Source organism: Sphaerodactylus townsendi, linkage group LG10, assembly GCF_021028975.2.
Source record: "Sphaerodactylus townsendi isolate TG3544 linkage group LG10, MPM_Stown_v2.3, whole genome shotgun sequence".
Taxonomy (NCBI): Eukaryota; Metazoa; Chordata; class Lepidosauria; order Squamata; family Sphaerodactylidae; genus Sphaerodactylus; species Sphaerodactylus townsendi.
Window position 1 is genome coordinate 20,566,874 of NC_059434.1, and position 20,587 is coordinate 20,587,460.

The following is a 20,587-nucleotide window of genomic DNA, read 5'->3' on the forward strand; positions in this document are numbered from 1 at the left end:
TTTACTTTCCTTATTTAAAGACTATCTCTTCCAAAGAAGTTAATCACTCTGATTGACAGAAGCAGCAAAGGAGATTTCCCCTTTTGAAGAATTAAATTCGAAGCCATTAAAGCAAACCTTAATATTCTTATCTTCAGAGCAGAAGCCAGATCGGAAACGTGGTCAATATTTTACAATAAAAACCCAGCATCCCTAGCAAAGACATTTCTAACAAAGACAAACAGAAGTCAAAAATAGTAAGTCAAACAGTTCCCAGCTTTTGGAAAGGCTGTCTACTGCATCCTAATAAATCAGCCCAGAAAAATGCACTGTGTTTTTACTGATGTACTACCATGTTCTGCACTGTCCAACATGTCAAGTTTAAAGCTTATGCTTTGTTCAGATGACAATGGCTCTTTTTCAAATTCCTTCAATTCCTAGTCCTATTACATTGCTTCTTTTGAAGTATTATCCTATTGATTGCACAGATTGACATCGTATAATCTGCCTTGAGCCTCAGTGAGAAAGACTATAAATAACATGAATAAAAATAGAAAAGAAACCAAAGCCAGCATTCAGTCTCCCTCTTTGTTTGTATAACTTCACAGCCCAAAGACCAATATTTCTTTCTAAACAGGAAAGTGAGATGGTGAGAATTAGGGGTATGCATTTGGCTTTGCTAAACCAAACAAAAAAACCCCAACAAAACCCTAACCCCACCCCAAAAACAACCCCCCTAAAAACCCCAGAAATTAACCTTTTAGCATTTTTTGGCTTTTTGTCCCTACCTCTGAATCCTTTAACAAAATCAACCCCCCCCCATCTAAAAAAAAACTACTGAAAATTGACCTTTTTTTGGCTTTTCAGGATTTCCCTTAGGCTTCAATAGGAGACTTTAAATTTCCTTGTTCCATTACAGTCTTTAAGAAAATATTTCTGGGGCCTAGGCTAGGGGGAGCTTCTTTTTCAGATAGAGGCACCAAATTTGCAGCATAGCTGCTGGTGACTCTCCTTACAAGAACTCTGGATTTTGGTAAAGAGTGGGCCAGGGGTCCAATTGTATTGGTTGCCATATAGAGGAAAAATGGGGCCAATAGAATTGGACTTCCTGGTTTTTGTGTCTCTGTGTGTGCGCAAAGTGCCGTCAAATTTCAGTCACCTTATGGTGACCCTTTATGGGGTTTTCAAGGCAAGAGACTAACGAAGGTGGTTTGCCATTGCCTTCCCCTGCATAGGAACTCTGGTATTCTTTGGTGGCCTCCCATCCAAATACTAACCTGGGCCAATCCTGCTTAGTTTGTGAAATGTGATGATATTGGGTTATGATGCTGCAGCCATTAAACTCTGTGGCTTGGAATTCAGAAGGAATTGAGAAAGGGGAATAGAAGGCAAGCTGGCTCTTCCTTTTGACCAGATTGCCTGTAAAGGTGGTTTGAGCAAAACTGTTTTCATTCACAGAGTGTAAAGCCAACATTCACAAAACAAAACAGAAAATTCTTACATTTTTATTTGGAAAAAAATGTCAGTTCATCACACAGCTGATTCAGCTGAACCCAACAGCAGCTCCATCTTACCTGATTTTTTGTTCGGCAGATTTAGTGGAGAGAAAGGGGGCAAATGAAAAAAAGAGAGTTGTTCTTGAAGGCAACTTGGCCCAGCTCTCTGGATGATTTCTCCCAGTGGTTTCATGTAGATGCAAAAATGTGTTGGAGCCAAGCAACATCCTATAGGACTCCTAGCATCACCTTCTTGAAGCAACCTCAAACAACAGACTGAGCCAACAGGCCACGATACTTTCAAAGTCCCTATTTGAATAAGGACAGATGGCCAATTATCTGAAGATGTATAATCCCAAACAGAGAAGGGCACTAGCACTAGCAAGTTTTAATATAATTCCCTAAGCTTTACTACGTGGCAGGTATAAAAAATGGATAGGACTGAGAGAATTCCTCCCTGTAATCAGGGACAAGTGGAAACTATAACTCATATTTTCTTTCATTGTCCCAGATTTGTCAAAGTTAGAGAAAAATATGCCACAATTACCCCGTTGTTTCAGGAAGATTCGGCTGATATACCGGCAATTGAAGAATTATGATCTTATATTTTGTGATGTGATTGCAAAATTTTCAACAGAGCTGATGGAGCTAATGATATAGTAGCAATGTATTTATGGGTACTGTATTAATTGTAATCCTTTTCTCTTGTTTCTATATTATATGTATTTTTATATAGATTTTATTTGTTAGTTTTAGTATGCCAATAAAGGCTTTGAAGTTTGATACTTTCAAAGTCCACTCCAGGAGGACAACATAGTCACAGTGAAAGTCACTGAGAGGTCTAGGGGTATTAACCAAGTCTCATTTCCCCACCATAGATTATTTTCAAGGTAGCCTAGGAAATCTGGGAGCTGGATCATCACAACACACTTTATTATGATTAGATACTGGCCTATCGCTTTTGAAGTGAAAGCTATACAATGATGGATTCTTGCAAAGAGGAACATTAGAATTACAGTTGTAATAAAAAGGTTTGCTGTTAACACTCAGCAATGGAAATAGATTGCTAAATGTGTTTAGAAGTGCAAGCCGAATTTTTCAACAGTGTTGAATTGCTTGCACAGTTCTTTATTTACTTAGCCTCTGGTAATTGATTCAGCACTTCAGTTTGGACTGGTTAAATTTAGCTGTGAAACAAGATTTATTGGTATGGATTGAAAAATATATCCTTTCGTCCACTCTGTCGCACTTCCCTGTTACACAGTATATAACAAATTTGCAGTTGCTCTGAGTCTAATATATGCAATTGTAAAAATGCTATTTTGCACTCACATTGAGAGTTTTATATCCAGGACTTCAACAGACTTTAAGACTGCAGTCCCATGTGTCTCACATCCCATTCTTATATCATAATCCTTACACGTGAGTAAATATGCATAGGGGTTAGCTCAGTGGTGGGATCCAAAAATTTTAATAACAGGTTCCGATTTTGGTGGGATTCAAACAGTGGCGCCGCCGCACACACGTCCCTATTGGGCAGGGAGGTTGCTTTAGTAACCCCTTCTCGGCACTCAGGAAAAATTAGTAACCACTTCTAGAGAAGTGGTGAGAACTGGTTGGATCCCACCTTTGGGTTAGTTGTATGATGTACTTATTGGGGAGATATTCCATCTGGGTTTAGTGGTCCTTGCTTCTAAGTAAACAGAACCAGGCTAGCCAGCTACAATTCTAATCTTACTGAGAAGAAGTTCTAGAGGACTTATGTGGTAATCTTTGGGAGGGTAGTACTACCAATCTATACTACCGAAATGGACCCAAATACTGCTGCCCTACCCACTGTACTACAGTGACTTTTTATGGGAAAAGATAACTCTTCTAGAGAACCCAGCACTCTGTGTATTTCACAATTTAGTGCACCTTTCCCTGCAAAAGTTTAGGCCAACATATATAGTTCTTCCCCACCTTCATTTTGGCCCAGTCCAACGTATTTTTTCAAAGGAATTTCATCATTTCCTTCTTAAACAACACAACACTTGATTGTTACTGGTTGATTAGTTGTATGTAGAATTTGGTGTTAGAGTTAGACTTTGAGAACCCCAGAGGTTGGGTGTGAGCTTCTATCTGTTAATCCTCTGTGATATGCAGGGATATCTGTCAAGTTTCCAGCCTCTAAATACACCCCCTCCCCGCTGCCTGTATTCATTATTTCCGTAGGTTCCTGTGTGAGAGACTATGCTTAATTATACAGCATGTCAAATTTGATTATAACACTCACACAATCCTAAGATAACCATTAACCGCAGCTGTTGGATTGTATCTACCTACAAATGAGCCAGCAGCCTTCCTGGGACTGAGCTCGTACCCCAGAGACAACGTGTGTTTCTATACCGAGACCAGATTTCAGGCATTCGCAGATACAGCAAGAGACTAAAGCAATTGTTTTGGATTTACAGCCAGACTGCTGGTGTTTATTGCCCTTGTGTTGTTTTCCTTCCAGAATGATGCCTAATTAAGGATAACAAAATATGGTTTGCGATTGTGATGAGGCCCAGGTATTCAGTTCTCCTTGGCGAAACATAACATGTGCTTATTCAAAACAGAGATGAGAGATTGAATCACAAGCAAGCTGACAGAATACCGGCATCTTGATGAGTCAGAACTCACTGCTGGCATTTTGTCCCTCTCCCCCAAAAAATTTGGATGGGGAAGCCTTCTGTTTGGAATGATCTTGTTACCTCCAAAGGATACCCACCCCCACCCCCCAGATGGTGGGAATTTGGCCCACTCTATGTACAGGGCACAAATTGTTTCAAAACGCAAGGTGAAAAGGGAAAGGAGAATTTACAAGGAAAGCTTAAACAGTTGACGGTGCCATATACAAATTATCTGGGCCTTCTCAGTACACATTATACTATGTAGCTGTGAGACCATTTCACATATACAGCATGGCAGCAAACCCAGATTTGTCACAAACTGTACAACATGGAACTGCAGATCATTGGGGTCTGTGATATGCTAGCCCAGTGATGACGAACCTTTTAAGGACCGAGTGCCAGGGGTGGAGCAAGGGGTGGAGCCCCGTGCGCCTGCCATGCCCCTGTCTGCTCCCACCCTGCCCTGGAATGCCCCCGGAATGCCCCCAAAACACTGCTGCCATGCCCCCAGAATGCCCTTTCCATGCCCCCACAGGGGCGCATGCCCAGTGCATCGCGCACCCCTCGTCCCCTTGGCGCTATGCCACTGTCGAGTGCCCAAACAGGGGTGACGGCACGCATGCCCACCAAGAGGGCTCTGAGTGCCACCACTGGCACGCGTGCCATAGGTTTGCCACCACTGTGCTAGCCTAACCTAAGCATACATTTGGAAGAAATAGGGTGGTACCTCACATAATCTCAACTAGCAACTTTGACAGGTATCCCACCCCCTTCTAGGGTAGAAGTCCCACCTTTCTTTGTCCCAGAAGTTCTACCCCATGTGACAGGAAGTAACCCTTATTCTTTTGACCCTGGAGGAGCATCATGTGTCCCCTTGTAGTAGTAGCAGCAGTAGTAAAATGTTGTTGTATTTGGCCAAAGGCCCTCACAATATAGAAAAGAAGGAAAATAAGAGAAGGAAGAAAAAACCCAAGATTTAACATTGAAACATGTGGGTTAAAATACAATTGTTCATTTCAACTACTCAGATTAGATGCTTTCTTTATAGAAGCGTTGACTCAAATTTTCCCTGCTGCCAGTGCAAAGAGATCTACTTTGTTGGACACATAAGGATCAGTATCAGACAGCGAGTACATCAATTTTTCAAAATCTGAGGCAAGATTGTCTGGGATTATTTTAACAATCAATCAGTTCCTGGGCTCTGCATAAAGTGGGCAGTCTAAAATGTAATGAGGGGTGTATTGGATAGCTAGATTCCTCAAATACGAAGAAGTTGGGATAACAGAATTTGAAAATATCATCCAGTTAGAACAGGGGTAGGGAACCTGCGGCTCTCCAGATGTTCAGGAACTACAATTCCCATCAGCCTCTGTCAGCATGGCCAATTTTCCCTGCTGCCAGTGCAAAGAGCCAACTTCCAATTGGCCATGCTGGTAGGGGCTGATGGGAATTGTAGTTCAATGGTTTCATCTGGAGGCTTCCCTGGAAATGCTGATCAAATAGCCTTCACCCGGAGACCTGTTCGTTGCAACATGCCATCCCCTAAGGTTATAATGTGCAGAGATGTTTTTCTGTTTATCCGGGAACTGGGACCACGAGTAATAGGTTCGGGTGAAGGAAAAGAGATTCCACATGGCGTCAGGAAAAACTTTCACGGCAGTAAGAGCTTCGGCTACGACGGTGGAATGCTCTCCCTCCAGAGTGTGGTGGATTCTCCTTCTTCGGAGGTTTTTAAAGAGAGGCTGGATCACCATCTGACAGGAGTGCTTTGATTGTGTGTTCCTGCATTGCAGGGGTTGGTTGCTGGTCTTTTTTGGGGTCTCTTCCAGCTCTACATGGCGGTTTCGCGTGGCCGCGGCTACAGAGGTTGAATTAGGTATGATGTAGAGCCGTAACCCCAGCTGCGATGGCATGATGCCAACATTCCCACAACTCCCATTTGCCCCTTGAGGGGGACTTAAAGAAGGGATTGCACATTTTAGCCATACTCCCCAATTATGTATAGTCAGAATTAAATCCCAAGAATATAACCAACCCATTTGGTTTCTGTAACCGGTTTCAGGCTGTATGGCCGTCTTCATAGCAACATTCTCTCTGGCAATTAAGCCATACATCTGAAAACGGCATCTTCAGAAGGATCAGAAGAGGATGCCAGCCACCGAATCTGGCATAAAGCGTCTCTGACTAACCATCTATTCGAGCTCACAGCACTATAATCGACGTGAAAGCCTTCGACAATACATATCACTCCATTACTTTCACAGGTAAAATACTTTATACGATAAATATTTTTTAAAAATCACAAACACACGAGTAGTGTGAAGTATTCCTTTTTCAACAGTGAGAACCTCAAGAGTTGGAACCTTCCTCTTCATTTCTTCATGCCCATTTTGTGCGTTTACATCTGGACAGCTCATAAACAGAAGACGTTGGACCCATTAACAAAGTTTTGCACTTATATGTTGTTGAAACTGTTGCACTTCGGGATTCGCACTCATCGAACCGAAGACTACGCAGTATAATACTATATTCTTATCATTATGCTTCCTTTCTTATTGTGCCTTGTTGGAGAATTTAAAAATTGAGTGGCGATGCTTTAATTCTATAACAAAACACTGGCATGGCAAAAGTGATACAGAGCTTCATTATCTTTAAAACAGTGGCCTAATTCTAGCCATTTGTAGTTTTGTGATTGTATTATTAATCCAGAAATTTGGATCAACACTTAAGTTCTCACAAGGTTTGAAATGGATTACTAATTATACATTATTATTACGAAGAGGTTCATTGGTGGTGATTTTACCACATGATTTTTGCCATAGTTCAACCCTCCTCTCTCAGCATTAACATGAGCACTTGAAGCAGATCCATAGAAGGAGGAGATTATGCAAAGTCGATGGTGGCAGAAAGCCCTCTTTGACCAGTATTGCGTGGATTTCCATGCAGAGGATAGGCGCTAACCTTCACGTGCAACCACCGCCAACCAAAGATACCCCACAGAATACCCGGCCACACCCCATGCCATTGCCCCCGCTTAATCCCAATGGCGTTATGGCTGATTACAAGTTGATCCCACCACCATGGGAGACCTATTTACTAAAATTACACGGGATCCACCACTGCTGTAATCCCTTGCACTGGCCAGAGTCCTAGCCACCCCAGCAGCCGTATTTCAATGCGACCAGATCTCAGTCCTCTAGGGATCAATTGCTGATGATGGAGATCTCCAGCCACCCCCTGGTAGTTGGCAACTTAGCCCCTATAATATCGCCAGGAAGTATTAACTTCTAGCAACCCATTTTCTCTGGGGCAACTTGAGTCGTGCCATCTGAAAGGGTCTACTGGTGAATTCTAGAAGGAATCACTAGAGGCCCGGTAATCGGAGGATTGGCCTTCATCTTTTCAAGAGGGGGGCAGTCTGCCTAGGATTGCCACAGGCCTGGAGAAAGAGATGTCCTGCCCCTTAACTGAGGCTCAGTGGGGTTTTATTTACCAGGTGATGTTATTTACTTCCTTCCCATTAAAAGTTGCTTCTGATTATTTCCACACATTAAGCGGTCTGGTCTCTATTAAAGGGACAGGACATTATTCTTCAAGCCCATTGGTAAGCCTTGTAGACAGCTGGACTGCTCCAAATGAGTGAGTTCCACTCTGTAAAGGAAGCCACGTAATTTAGAAGTGCCAACTCTGGGAGAAAATAACTGGATGAGAAGAAGGTTGGAAGCCATTCAGGTCCATCCCCCTTTGGGGCCTTCTCAAGTAAATAATGTCTTTCTAGTTCCTCAAAGGCTCAAGGATGACTTCGCCTCCTTACATGCACAAGGATCTTGACATACAAGTCTCAGTGCAGCAAAAGAAGCCTTTCTTATGTGCCACTTTATTCCCAAGAGGCGGATCGCCCATTAAATATTGAAGCCCACCAAGTTCATGCCCTCTTGCAAATCTAATCATTAGCAGAGGACATCCCAGCTATAGATAGACATTGGACAAAATGGACTTGCTAATAGAGCAATTAGCAAACCATATAGCAGTTATGGGGAAATGACTGCAGAAGCTCATTCTGCCAAGTTCAATCACTGAGTCATTCAAAAGGAAAGCAGGAATTATGTTCTCATCTGACATCCCAGGGCCTCCAATGTGTCAAGAGACCTGCTGCTGTGCATATGTTGCCAATAAACAGAAAAAGTTTTCTGAAGCATCTTTATTTTTGGGATATACTTTGCCTTCTGATTTCATTTTAGTTCATGTCAGTTTGAAAGAAATTCTAAGCAAGACCCTTGGGTCAGTTGTGAACATTCTGCCCGCTACCCTTGCCAGGAAGGAATGTTGCTGCCATCGCTAGGAACATCTCTGTAGACAGATAAGGCATATATATTTTTTGCCTGCACTTGCACTTCCTGCACCCACCCCCTCTCCATTATCAGTAAGTCAGGTCAATACTTCAGTTTCCCAAAAGAGGGACCCTTCCATAGCCTTCTTTCTTTCTTTCTTTCTTTCTTTCTTTCTTTCTTTCTTTCTTTCTTTCTTTCTTTCTTTCTTTCTTTCTTTCTTTCTTTCTTTCTTTCTTTCTTTCTTTCTTTCTTTCTTTCTTTCTTTCTTTCTTTCTTTCTTTGCCTTTGTTTCAGTGGGGACCCAAGGTGCTGTATGTCTTTTCCCTCTCCTCCGTTTCATCCTCCCAACTATACACACAACTACACACACACAAACACACTTTACTTGGCCCCCAAATGAGGACACAAAGCAGCTTACAATACTGTTCTCCTGTCTTCCATTCTATCCCTGCAAGAACAACCCTATGAGATAGGTCTGGCTGAGAAAGAATGGCTGACTTAAGGCTGCCCATCAATAATTCTATGGCAGAAGGCTGTTTTGCACATTACATTTTTGCTTGTTATATTGCCATGCCATGTTGGTTTTTTCCCCCACATTCTGCATCTTCCTGACTCAATCCAGGGGGTTAGTTGGGCTCTTTTTGTGTTTTCCCGAAGCACTTCCCATTTAAAGCATTAGCAAATCAGCTTAACTCTCCTTGAACAATTCTTTTTCTGAATTTGTTCACTCTGAAAATCCATGTCCCCCTCTATGCACCATGAGCATCCAAAACTCCTACCATCCCTCTGTTGTTGTTGTTGTTGTTGTCATTGTCATTGTCATCGTCTCCTCCTCCTCCTCCTCCTCCTCCTCCTCCACCACCACCACCTCTTCCTTTCTCCTTTCCTTTGTGTGTGTGTGTGTGTTTGTGTATTGATGATATCTCTGATGATATAAATGGCAATGAAGATCTGTGCCAGGGTGCCTGTGCATGTGCAGAATGAAAAAAAAACCATTGTGATGCAGGACAGATACAAAGAAACAACAGAGGTGTGTAGCATTCACCACAAAGCTGATCTTTAAGCTTGCTGATCAATGTTATGTCTCAGTCCTTAAACCAATAAACAGACTATACATTCTTGATCAGCAGTGTTTATTGAAGGCATAAAGTTCCTAGCTTGAGAAAGCCAGTTCGGTGGGACCTGGCTTTCCTAGGTTGTTTTATTTCTGTTCGAACCCCCTCCCATTTTCCCAGAGAAAATGTGAAAAGAGTTGTTTAGGAAGCATAGGTGCCTCAAGGACGCAAGAGAATGAAGATATGCCGCCTGCTAAGCCTCCCCCTCCTCCTCCTCAATGTTATAAACATCAAGGAGCAAGCTATGGAGGGGAGAGGGTGAATATCAATCAGCGTACGTATCAATCAGGATACATCTCAAATAGAATACACTTGGATGCATGATGCCATTCAAGCTTTGCTCCTGACAATCAACCACCCACAAATGCAGGAGTAACAACAGCATATAACTCCATGCTACCCAGAGTTATATTGTTGATGAATGACAACCTCCTATGGTACAGGCAAATACGAAAATATGGCATTTATGTATCATACTGTGGTATTTCCAAAGGGTTCAGGGAAGCTTCAGGGCAAACAGGTTACCCATTGCAGTAGGCAACCATTTAACCAAAGATCCCAGTCTGTGGAGCAGCAAGAGCAAAATGAGGGACCAAAAATTGTGGTCATTGATGCTATGATGGAATTTCCATTTTCAGAACCAGAAGTGACATCATGGCATTGCACAATGTTCTAGAGATTTCTCAAATCTCTGTGGTGAACCTTAAAGTTTCTTAGACTGTCATATGAAGCCAATTTTGAAATCTTCACCTATATTTTCCTCCAGGGTTTGAAGCCAGAGGAATTTCTGTTTCATTTCTCTTTTCTATGCACTCTTTTGCAACTTCAGTCTTTGTTTTTGATTCTCTTTAATACCACAGGCTGATCTACCAAGGGACACTGCCTGAATACCTGCAGAATAACATTCTGAGTTTTGTAGAAATGCCCTTCCTGCCCCTCTTCGTTTTGAATTTCTATTGTGATCTAAACTGAATCTATTTGAGCAGATTCTTAAATTCCTGAAAAGAAAACAACACTGTGCAAAACAGTGGGAGACAATGACATTTCTGGCAACATGAACCAAATTTCCACTGTACAAAAGACTCAGGTTGGGCAACAAATACAGCCACCACACTTACAGTGCCTTGGATCTCTGAGCCATCGATGAGACAGACTGGTCATCTGAGTGTTCTTGGTGCATGAAAATGGTGGGTGAATGTAACCCCTGTGTAAGAATGGGATGACCCAGAAAGGGGTGGAGTCTAAAAGAAGCAGAATGCTGCAGAACTCATGAGGTTGGAAGAAGCAAGGCTACCAGGCTGGAACCTTGATTGATTTTATTAAGCCCTTAACACCTTGTTTAAGGTAACTGCAATGTTGTTGGGAACTAGTGGGAAGGGAGTTTATTTTTTTGCTATATTGTAAATGTTAGAATTTATTGTTTCAGGGTTTTTGTGTATGTAAATGGGGAGAGTTTTCTGGGAACCTTCATCATCTTGAATCCTGTTGACCAAGCCTCTGAAGTCTTCAAAAAAACCAACCACCAGCAAAGAAGAATTGGACTTGGCAATATCAGTAGACTGTAAATATAAGGACTTGAAAATGCAAACTTAACAGGACTGTAAAGTGTAAATGTTAAATGTTTTAAAAGTGTTATTTGTTAAGAGAAGTAAACTGTTCTGTTTTAAATTTAGTTCTTTGCAACTCCTTCCAAGTACTGCCCCACAGAACCCACAGAAAGAGGTTACATGAACATGAGCAGTCATTGTTAAACAGCCTTAGATAGCCTTTGTTAGCAATAAACCAAGTGATTTGTGAATCCTCCTTGAGTGTGGATCTATTTCCTTCTGCCTGGGGAATCCAAAGAACCTGCACCCTTAACAGGGAGCTTCAAACGCTGAAAAAAATGTTTTTGTGTCTACAAAATCCCCTTTGCATTCATATGGAAAGTTCAGTTTACAAAAATAACAAACTACAAATAGAATCTAACAAACAATTTGCTGGGGCTGGGGACCCATGGAGATATTGGGAAACAAAAGGCTCCCTCTTTATGCTATGAAAGAATTTGCTCTAAATTTGTGCCATCCAAGTGTCAAGAAGGATCTTTTTGCTGTTTGTCTGCAAAGTCCACCTTTGTAATTGGAATTCTGGATGAGCTACTCACAACTTTTTGTCAATTCAATTACTAGTTTTCTTTGAGCGAATAAGCTGGGGGACGGCTGTTTCTCACCCTCCCCCAACCCCACAAGTTACAAATGCATATTACTACCATGAAAACCCTCACTATGTTATAAGAAATGTCTTTCAAATGTCAGCTCTTTTTTCCTTGGTGGTCACACTGACATTCCTGAATTACCCCACATATACCTGCCGTTTTTCGTTTTCTGCATGACTTAACGCTCATCTGGCTCTTAGTAATCAATAAACCATTTTTTGCCAGGTTTTCTAGCACATCCTCTTGAAATCAATATTTTACTACTATATCATCCATTCAGAGGGAATCTATACCATTATTAGAGACATTTATTCCATATAATGCAGCGTCCGTACCCTACTGAGTGCAGAATCTTTACAGGAGTGAGATATTAAACAATTATAGGATCATTTTCATAATAAAAGGTACAATTTTCAAGATAGGATTGTGTTCTTGTTGATGAAAAGGTTTGCATGTTGTTGTTTTTCCTCCCCTCTCCAGCTTCTGGTGTGTCTGTAAAGGGAACCATGGAGCTGAAAAACGGCACGCTGGAGAATAGAGAACTGTCATAAAATGAAAGTGTTCTGAAAAATGGTAGTGCGGCTGTAACGGCTTTTGACTAAAATCTATCAAACTCAATTTTCATCCCTTATCAAATGGCTGGGTCCTAAATCATCACAGATGTTTTAACTGAAATTCCTCTATCTCTGCTTTTCATATTGGCCACCCATTCCAAAGGCCCCCTTGAATATAATTTCTTCTAGCCAGATACCAAACGTCTTCTTTGAAAATGACCCCTTGGTCTTTGAACCAAGTGTTCAAGACCCTCTAATCCTTAACTGCCACAGTATCATTTTTTAACAGTCCGCCCTTCACTTCCCTCAGTCATCGGATTTACTTCCTTTGCCCGTGCCATAACCTTCCTTTTTTTGATCTTGAGGGAATAGTTGGAGTAACATTCTTAGTTCATGTGGCACAGCATGGCATGGGAATGACTATATTTGGGCTGCTTCTCAAGTTGCAAAGATGGAAGTTTTAATGGCAATTGAGAGGACAGATTTTAACAGTGGCTACAGTGAGCTTTTAATTTTCACCTGCGATCTGAGCCCTACTTCATGCAGATTTTGTATTTTGTCTTGCATGTCTACACACCACTCCATCAAAGGCAGATGTAGTTCCTCCCTGTTTTCCCATGGGTGTCTGCAGAAATTAATTCTATGGAGGGGCAAAGTCTTTTAATGTTACCAATGGATTATTGACCAGAGTGACTTTAGTCTTCATGCCATTGTTATAATGTGGGGCTGAAGAGAAGCAAAAGAATAATAACGAATTGTTCCTGAAAGTAAATTACTGCATTGTATGAGATTACACATCCCAGAACTAACACGTAACATGTTCCCTGAGTTACTGGTCTTGCCATGAAGAGCAACGTGATGTGAGCCATAAGGCCTGTTCTGCATGGGCCAATGAATGCTTAAAAACCTGCTTTTGGGGAGAGGACTTCCCACAGATCCCGTCCCTAGAGCAAGTCTGCCCCATGTTATTTCCCCTAACCGTTTTTTTAAAAAATTGCTAGCAAGTCTTTTCAAAAATTTCGAATTGCAGTCACTCATAAGCGAACGGCTGGGCAGTAGGTACTTTATTGGCCTCCCTTTCCTTTTTAACATTTCACAGCTTACATCTGTGTAGCTACGCAGGTGCAGATGGTCGTTACGTGAGATATCAGCATGGCTGATGACATCAGCAAAGGCATGAAGGAAAAACTGGATACGCATGCCTGCATGGCTATCCATTGATGGGAAGTAAATAAAAAGATAGACACATCTCCATGTGAGAATGTGACAGCAACCTGGATTGTTTCTGTGGGCTCCAATCGCTGCCGGCACAGATGCTCGTGAATGCAAAAACAGGAAAGCTGGTTCCTTTATCCTGACTGCAACCCATTATACATTTGCTGTGCAGAAGGGGCCTAAGATATAACGATGGAAATTATGGAGTACCGTTTTTATTGATATTCCTTTCCAGCTCTTGCATATCTCTTACTGAGCTGGTGCTGTATTGATAGAAAACATCCTCTTGTGAACTACTATGCCATCCCCTTTTTGAGTGCTCTCTCGCAGCTTCATTGAAGTCTTTGTACCTGGTGCATGCTTTGATAATAAATGTGGCTTCTACACCTTGTACTACTGGCTGGGGAAATAAAACACAATAACAATATACAGGCCCTTTCAAAACAGCAGAGTATGCTAACCATGGACAGTATTTCAAAAGCCATGCAAGGGGAAATGCTCTTGGACCATACTGTCATTCTTAACGTTATAATTTCCTAAAGGGGTCCAGCATTCAGTAAGCAGCTTGAGTTTTTAAAACATCTGACAGTGGATGTATTCCTTTCAATATATCATTCCCTATATCCAATTTTTCCTGTGCTTCAACTTGTAATGCACGGGTGGTAGTTGCCTCAGTATGTTCAGCTAAGATAGTATCATGCTCTGCCTCTACCTACATATTTTCTGTCTCTTCTGAGCTATATATGTTTTCACTACTACTGATACTACCCAACTGGAATGGGAAAATTCTTCATATGATCAGATCTATTGGCATTGACCTTGACTGCTTGCCTCAATCTGACCAATCTTGTCTATTGAGGATAATAACTCAGAGACTTTGTGACCTGGAAATAGCAACACTATTTCCTCAGGAGCCGAAAATTTGTTCCCCCAATTTTAAGGTATTCAGTTCATCCACAACACCAATTTATCCTATTTATTTGCTCTTGAACTATCTTCCCACAAATGCACTTTTATGATGTCCAGATTGAATTCCTTTCCATCTTCTTTTGGGAAGATTATTTCATGTTCCATATTCCAAGCAACTCTGCATGTGGGGGAAATATGCCAGATCCCATCTCTCGCATATTGTTGAATTGCCAGCTTCATGATGATCTGCGAGAGACATTCATCATTCCACCAATACAAGTTAAAACAGCCCAAAGTAAAAAGAAGCGACTTTCCGTACTCTTTTCAGATAAGGACCCAGTTTTTACCCGCTGTGTTGCCAAATTTCTCTCACTGGTATTAAATACCAAGGCTTGTCAAAAACTGGAACAAAATGGCTGAGCTGTTCTACTATTAATCCCTCTTTTATAATGCATTGATTTTACTGTTCAACAGATTTTAATTTATTTTTGTATGCCAATAAGGTATCTGATTTCTGAATTCTTTCTGATACTATCCTTGATTAAATGCTATCTGCATTATGTGGTTGTCACTCAGTACCTGTTTCTGCTTTTTGAAGTAGCTGAAGTTATTTCCTTCTCCCAAAACCCACCAAGTTGTATTCTTGGTATGAGCTTTCATGTGCAAGCACACAAAAGCTTATGGGCATAAAACCAAGAATAAAACTTTGTTGGTCTTCAAGGTGCCGCTGGACTCAAAGGCCGTTTCCGCACTGGCGGAATATGGCGGCCTGGGGACAGCAAAAACGCCGTCCCCAGGCCGCCATTCGCACAGGGGGCGCAGCTGCTTCGCAGCCGCGCCACCCTCGTGCTGCCCGCCCAGCGCTGAGCCGGCGTTTCCAGAGTGCGCTGGGAAGTGCACTTTTCTGGAAACGCTGGCTGGAAGCCGGTTCCCGGCGCTTTCCCCCCACTCCCTCCCTTTACTTACCAGTGGCGCCGTCGTCCCGGTTCTTTCTGGGACCGTCCATGCGGACGGTCCCAGCGTCGTCGGGTCCGCCTTCGTGCGGAAAGGGCCAAACCTCTTTCTTCTGCTTCTGACCAACACACCTGAATCTATCTCTCGTACCAAATTCCATTGTATCCTTTTCTAAAATCTGCCAAAGCAGGTTTGCTTCTAGCTTCCAATTAATACCCATTTGAGAGCATTCCCAAGATGGTAAAAAGTGCCCTGCAGTGAGCTGATGGAATTTCTGTAGAAAAGGGAACCACAAGGAGCTACTGGAAATAGTGGAATTGGGATATGACAAATAATGAGAAAGACAGTTCTTTAGAGTGTCAAGGCCATAATGTCATGTATGTCAAAACCAGAACCTTAAGCTGGGAAGTAGTCAATGCAAATGCTTCAAAACAGGTGTAATACGTGCAGTTGTTTGTTCCAATTAGTGAATGGGATGCTACTTTGGAATTGTCTTTCAGGGCAATTCCATGTGTTAAACTAATCTGCCCTAAGGTTACAGTAACATGGATCAGTATGGTTAACACTACCAGCTGAAGCAGAGTGACACCCATTCTAAACCAACTGATTTCAATGGAGTTAGAAGGGTGTAATGCTTAGGATGGGGGTGAAAGGCAGAAGGGAAGAGCTTAACAGCCAGTGTAGATGGTTGTAGACAACAATACCAAGAAAGACAACAATACCAAGTCTGAAAGTCCCTCAAGCTGTTAGCAGTCATTCAAAGTTGTAGGTTGCCCATCTAAAATTGGCAGTGCAATCTTCTCTGAAGTACCAGCCTCGGAAGCATCATAGGGCCTTTCCCCACTTACCTTAAGCCCCACGCTACTCTCCTCAAGTACCGCGGGGTCCTGGGGCACTCCACACTGCAGGGGCATCGACAAAGCACCCGCCCCGACGCTGCCACTGTCGCACCCCCTCATTCCTGGCGCTGGAGAAAACGGCGCCTTTTGATGACCCTGCGCAGAGCGTGGGGTCATGGGGAAGCCAGGGCATGCACCAGAGATGACGCCTGCAGTGAGTAGCGCGCAGCGACAGCAGTAGAGGGGAAAAGTGGGGAAAGGCCCAGTATCTGCCTCATCTGACCTTCTCTATGCCTGGGCATTTGATGGTTGACATTCATGAACTGAAATGCACGATGCTTGAATGGCATAAAATGATCTCAAAAGTTCTCTCTTTTACGTTATATCTGTGAATAACTCATTCACACATTCAAGTTGCCACTTGAGGCCATCAAGTGGTCATTTGTGTGAGCTAATCCATGATAGAACCTTTTAGAATGGCTAAAGCATGGCAGCTAATGGATCAGTGGTCAAGCATCAGCTGGGCATGTAGAAGGACGTCCTTGGTATATCCAGTTAGAGAGATTAGGTAGTAGGTGATGTGAAAGACCAGTTCCCCAGTCCATGAAGAGTCACTTGATAGACAACACTGAGGCCCCTTCTGCACACGCAAAATAATGCGTTTTCAAACCACTTCCACAACTGTTTGCAAGTGGATTTTGCTATTCCGCACAGCTTCAAAGAGCACTGAAAGCAGTTTGAAAGTGCATTATTCTCCATGTGCAGAATGAGCCTGAGCTTGGTAGACCATGAAATCCTGCACATATGTTCATGTAAGCATGAGTTATAATCTTGCAAGATCACTATTCTGATTGATTTCAAAGGGATAAACTTCAGTTTTCTATATGTATGAGCGTGTGTATTCAGGATAATAGTCAAAATTGGAGAAAGGGAAAAAAATGGTCACAAAATTAAAAGAAGGAGACTGTTATATAACATCACAAAGTGATATAATGGATAAAATAGTTAAATATTACTCAGACTTATATAAGCAAAAATCCCAAAAGGAAGAAGATATTAAACAATATGTTAAGGATAATCTTAATTGTACAATTGAACAAAAACATTTAGAAATCCTAAATAAAACAATTGAGCTGGAAGAAATCATAAATGCCATCACGGCAGCCAAGCCCAACAAAGCTCCTGGTCCAGACGGCTATACAGCTAAATATTATAAAAAATTCCAAGACATCTTAGGTCCTAAATTATTAATTATAATGAATAATACTCTCGTGTCGTCAAAGCTACCAGAGTCTTGGAAGCAAGCAAATATCACCTTAATACCAAAAATGACAGAAGAAGAACAAACAGCAGGTGGATTTAGGCCAATCTCATTGCTGAATGCAGATTATAAGATCTTCGCGGCAATCTTAGCACAAAGATTACAGAGCATAATACAGAATTATGTCAAAAAAGACCAAACCGGCTTCATTAAAAATAGGAGCATAACTACCAATATAAGAACGGTAATAGACATAATTGAGTATTTGGATTGGAGTCCAAGCATCAAAGTAGCTTTAACATTCATTGACGCGGAAAAAGCCTTTGATAATGTCAGCTGGCTTTATATGAAACAACTTTTGACACAGATGGGCATAATAGGAAACTTTGCAAATGCGGTAAATTCCATTTACGACACACAAACAGCAAATATAATTATTAATGGAACAACATCTAAAAAATTACATATTCAAAAAGGTACCCGTCAAGGCTGCCCACTGTCGCCACTGATTTTCAACCTGACATTAGAAATACTGCTGGATAAATTACGTAAAAACCCCTGTTATAAAGGAATAAAGGTTAAAAAATCAGGTACAAAGTTGAAAGCGTATGCAGACGACACAGTACTGTTTATAGATAATCCAAACCAGAACTTAATTCCTACTCTTAAAATTATTGAAGAATATGGACAAATTACTGGATTCACATTGAATAAAAACAAGACAAAATTGTTAACATTTAATTTAACACCAAAGGAAAACAAGAGTATAATGGAAAAAACAAACCTTCAAATTGAAAAAAGAGTCACATATCTTGGTATTGAGATAGAAAACAACAATAATCACTTATTTAATAATAATTACAGGACAAAATGGAATGAAATAAAAAAGGACCTGGCAAAATGGTCCAATATACCAATGTCTATATCAGGGAAAATAGAGTTGATAAAAACCATGTGCCTACCAAAGCTACTCTATTTATTTCAAAACTTACCCATTATAGGTACATCCAAGATCATAACTGAATGGAAGAGAGACCTGTTAAGCTTTGTGTGGAACAATAAAAGACATAGGATCAAATACTCTTCCTTAATCGAAATTAAGAAAAGAGCAGGCTTTGCTTATCCAGATCTTCAATCATACGCGGATGCAGCGACATTATTGTGGATTAGAGACTGGATTATGCTAGAGAATGAAGAACTTCTAGACATAGAAGGTTTTAATAATAATAGGGGGTGGCACGATTATCTGTGGCCCTCAAGTAAAGGCAACACTTTAATATTCAAAAATCATAAAATTAGGAAAGCATTACTAGCAGTCTGGGACAAATATAAATTTGCTCTATATCACAAATTGCCTTATTGGCTGTCGAGAACGGAAAGCAGCCTAAACATTCAGAACACCAATAACAAACCATGGCTAACATACGCAGAGTTATTATTATGGTCTCAAGAGAACACCGTACTTAAGACAAGAAATAATATTATAATAGGACAAGAAGAAGCCCATTGGTTCACATATGAACAAATAAAAGCACAATACAATCAGGATATCAAAGAATGGGGCATAAATAAAAAACCTAATGAATTAGACAATATATTGTTAACTGAACAAAAGAAAAAACTAAGCCAGACGTATAAATTATTGTTAAGCTTAACATTGGAAAAAGAAGATGTAAAAGATGTGATGATAAATTGGGCACGTGACTTTAAGAAGGTAGTCACCTACCTAGAATGGGAAGATACCTGGCAGATATATAATAAGTTCTCAGCGAGCCTAGAGTTACGAGAAAATTTTCTAAAATTGTTTCATCGCTGGTACCTTACCCCTTCACAACTGGCACAAATAACCAAGGACGACAAGTCTAACTGTTGGCGATGCCATAAAGAAAAAGGGACAATGTTGCACATGTGGTGGACATGTCCCCAGATAAAAAACTTTTGGAAGGGGATACATAGTAAGGTGACCCAGATACTTAACACCTCAATTGACTTTTCGCCAGAATTATACCTCTTAGGGATAGGACTGAAAGAAATCCCTAAACAGTACTGGGAACTTTTCTGCTATATGACGACTGCGGCCAGAATTAAAATCGCTAAAAACTGGAAAAGTATACAACTATTGACAATTGAAGACTGGCTGATGACATTATCAGATTATATGGAGTTGGATAAACTCTCAGTTTTGGTTAAAAATATACAATGGAGCAAATTTCAGAACACTTGGAAAGCTTATTTATTATTTCTGGAAAAAAGAAAGTAAAAAACTCAATTTTTTCAGTAAATTTGTGTTAATAGAGAAAATTAATATACATACATATATAAAACTTTTAATATATATATAGAGTGATAATATAAGGTGTACTATTAGAGGAGTATTACTAAATGATAGATTGTAGCTTGTTCTATGTATGATTGTTTTCTTTTCAATTCTCCAGATTCAACTAACTCGATGGGGAAGCTCGATATATGACTACTGTATTATCTGGAAAGGGAAAACTTAGAAAGAGTTAATTTTATTAAATATTATTAAATCAAACAGATAAATGTAGATATGTTAGTGAATTTGTTAAAGGATATATGAAATGTTCACTTCACTAACAATTGTATATTGTTTTTTTATTATTATGTTTTTTACTATGTGTTACATGTGCTATATAATAAAGCATTTAAAAAAAAATCTGCATGGACACCCTCCCCCCCTCAAATCGACATAGGAAGATTAGTATGCAATACTTATTTACCACAGTTTCATGGACACTTTTATTTTCTATTGAGGTCTCTATCCAAATGTTCTCTGGAGGCTTATCAAGAAGGTATGTCTTTGAATCAGTGGATTGAGAGATTTAACAAAAGGCATAGCCAAGACAGTATATAGCAGACACACCTACTTATATTTTTTTAAGGAAGTGGCGTAGGAGGTTAAGAGCTCGTGTATCTAATCTGGAGGAACCGGGTTTGATTCCCTGCTCTGCTGCCTGAGCTGTGGAGGCTTATCTGGGGAATTCAGATTAGCCTGTGTACTCCCACACATGCCAGCTGGGTGACCTTGGGCTAGTCACAGCTTCTCGGAGCTCTCTCAGCCCCAC

The 20,587-nt window shown here is 40.9% G+C and overlaps 1 long non-coding RNA gene across 1 annotated transcript; it reads left to right on the plus strand.

Moving 5' to 3' along the window:
• The first annotated feature begins 2,152 nt into the window (after positions 1-2,152).
• On the plus strand, positions 2,153-20,077 carry LOC125439711. The gene is made up of 3 exons (XR_007245569.1): positions 2,153-2,166; positions 5,832-5,835; positions 19,875-20,077. It is a non-coding gene; the product is annotated as an uncharacterized LOC125439711 (long non-coding RNA).
• The last annotated feature ends 510 nt before the right edge of the window (positions 20,078-20,587 follow it).